Consider the following 2,500-nt stretch of genomic DNA (forward strand, 5'->3'; position numbering starts at 1 on the left):
TATATGTACGTGTATATATATATATATATATGTATGTATGTATGTATGTATATATATATGCATGTATGTGTATATATATATGAATATGTGCTGGATGATTTTAAATATCACTCGTTTTCAGGAAAATTTCGGAATTTCTTAACGAAAAGATAAAAAGAAATAGATAGGATAGATAGATAATAAATATAAAGATGAAGATAAAGATAAAAATAAAGATGGAATATAAATTAACCTTAAAGTAAAATTTACCTCATTAATCCTTTCAGCGAGTATCCTCGTTCCTTCCACCGTTCGCACTTAACGTTACCATGATAGTCCGTCGGCACAACGATTGAGAATCCTTCCAACTTGTTATCAAATGTAAAAAACTTCCAAACACTTTTTTATACGACGAAAACGTGTAACGTGTTCACACAGAAAGAAGAGAAAAAGAGAGATATAGAGATAGAGAGTTAAAGAGAATGAGTGAGTGGGTGAGTGAAAGAGAGAGAGAGAGAGGGGGGGAAAGAGGAGAGAGAGAGAGAGAGAGAGAGAGTGAAAGATAAAGGGAGAAAGGAAAGAAATTTGAAAAGAATCAAAAAAAAAAAGAAAAAGGAAACAGAAACAGAAGGAGAAGGATAAATAAAAGGAAAGAGGAAATAAAACTTGATATCAATGTTGAAGTTTGCCCTTTGTCCTTCTCCTCTTATTTCGTTAAATAATAATCACACTCCGCGCACTTTCGTGATAATCAATGAAAGATTGAGAGAAATAAAGGACGAGGGAGAAAAAAAGGATCGGGGGAAAACGTAAAACAAAACAAAACAAAATGAAAAGAAAAGAATGGACAACGAAAAAGAGAGGGAAGGAAATGAAATGAAATGAAAAAGAGGAGGAAAAAACAAAACAATGAAAAAGGAAGCACCACAGTCAGCTTCTTCTCTGATATAATAATTATTTACGCATTAAACACTCACACCGAATCTCGTTATCACGTGCACTTTTCTTTTTCTCCTATTTCCTTTTTCTTCTTTTCCTTTTTTCTCCTTCAAATCCAAATCATCAAGTTCTTCCTCGGCACCTTTTATCGCGAGGTCCCCAACCCCCCCCCCCGCCCCGAAGAAGAATTATCGTATTATATATAATAAATAAAACTGTCGTTGTATGAGAAAACTTTCAAAACTTGTCACTCACACATTATACACGCGGAGAAACGTTTACAACGGGGTGGTCCGTACGAATTTTCCTGTATACTCCCCCTTCCTTTAGATTAAGTAATAAACGATACTCGATCACCCCCCGTTTCTTATCCTTCGTCTTTTTCTTTTTACGGAAACCACCCCGTGTTTATCGATCTTGATGCCAATGATCGTTGTTCCTCGATGTCGTCGATGATCTCACGTTCTCCATCCTCCGAATTGATGATGGACCGATGGACCGATGGACCGATGGACCGATGGACCGACCCGACCGTTTAGGGATTATTAGTCACTAATTTTCCTTCATCGAATCGATTTAACGTAAACGGACCCGTTTTTTCCTTTACGATCACGTATGTTTTTTTTACAAATTGTCGAAACGATATATAACGAGACGATTTAGATCGAGAGAGAGAGAGAGATAGAGAGATAATTTTTCTTTATATACGATTCACGTATTAATATTCCCTTTTCGATCCTCAGGTCCTCCGATCTTCTTCGGGGGGTTGAACGCGACGGAGCCACGGGTTCTCCACTCGCGTGGTACTCTCGGTGCCCGTGTGCCGGAGGCTCTATCGTCGGAGTATCTGCCTCTCCTTGTCGAAAGTGGGGGGTTGGCGTGAAACGTTCTCTCTCTTTCTTTCTTTCTCTCTTTCTCTCTTTCTCTCTCTCTCTTTCTCTCTCTCTCTCTCTCTCTTTCTCACTCGTTCACTCACTCGCTCACTCGTTCACTCACTCACTCACTCTCTCTCTCTCTCTCTTTCTTTCTCTCACTCTCATAAGAGAAGAAGGAGGAGGAGGAGGAGGAGGTGGAGGTGGTAGTCTGATTCGGTGGAGGGAGTTGAGTGGGGGTGTTGTTCCGTGGCTTCCGTCCGGAGAGGGCGGTCCAGTTCCGAACTTGCGCTCTTTGAGTGTTGAAAAAAGAAATGAGAAGAGGAAAGAAGAGAAAAGAAAATAGAAAGAAAGAAAGAAAGAAAAAGAGAGAGAAAGAGAGAGAGAGAGAGAGAGAGGAGAGACAGTTGTCGTTGATTGTCTTCGTCCTTAACGTGTTTAACGATAATTATTGGACTAAAGAGAAGAAACAACGTTGTTATTGTTATTGTTGTTGTTGTTATTGTTGTTATTATTATTGTTATTGTTATCGTTGTTGTTGTTGTTGTTGTATCGTAAAAGAAAATTCGCGTTAGAATACCAAGCCAAGAAAGATTGTCGCGAGTAATCGTGTCGAAGAAGAACAGTATGCGCGTGGCTCGGCTGGCGCGAGATGACTGAACCCCTCCGCCACCACCACCGCCGCCAAGCGGTACTAGGAAGAAAGAGAG

General features: G+C 39.8%; 1 protein-coding gene across 6 annotated transcripts in view; it reads right to left on the reverse strand.

Annotated features, from left to right (window-relative positions):
* Nucleotides 1–2,437, reverse strand: part of LOC118447691 (zinc finger protein castor homolog 1) — a 94,833-nt gene extending 92,396 nt beyond the window's left edge. For 3 of the 6 annotated variants that reach the window (XM_085655593.1, XM_085655588.1, XM_085655584.1), the window contains exon 1: nt 250–2,437. The gene's annotated coding sequence lies outside the window, so the exon portion shown is untranslated. The remainder of the gene's footprint in view (nt 1–249) is intronic. The other 3 variants (XM_035879923.2, XM_085655576.1, XM_085655581.1) reach the window with 3 other exon arrangements.
* Between the last annotated feature and the right edge of the window lie 63 nt (nt 2,438–2,500).

The sequence above is a fragment of the Vespa mandarinia genome, chromosome 1 (assembly GCF_050613455.1).
Source record: "Vespa mandarinia isolate Hongniang chromosome 1, ASM5061345v1, whole genome shotgun sequence".
Lineage (NCBI taxonomy): Eukaryota > Metazoa > Arthropoda > Insecta > Hymenoptera > Vespidae > Vespa > Vespa mandarinia.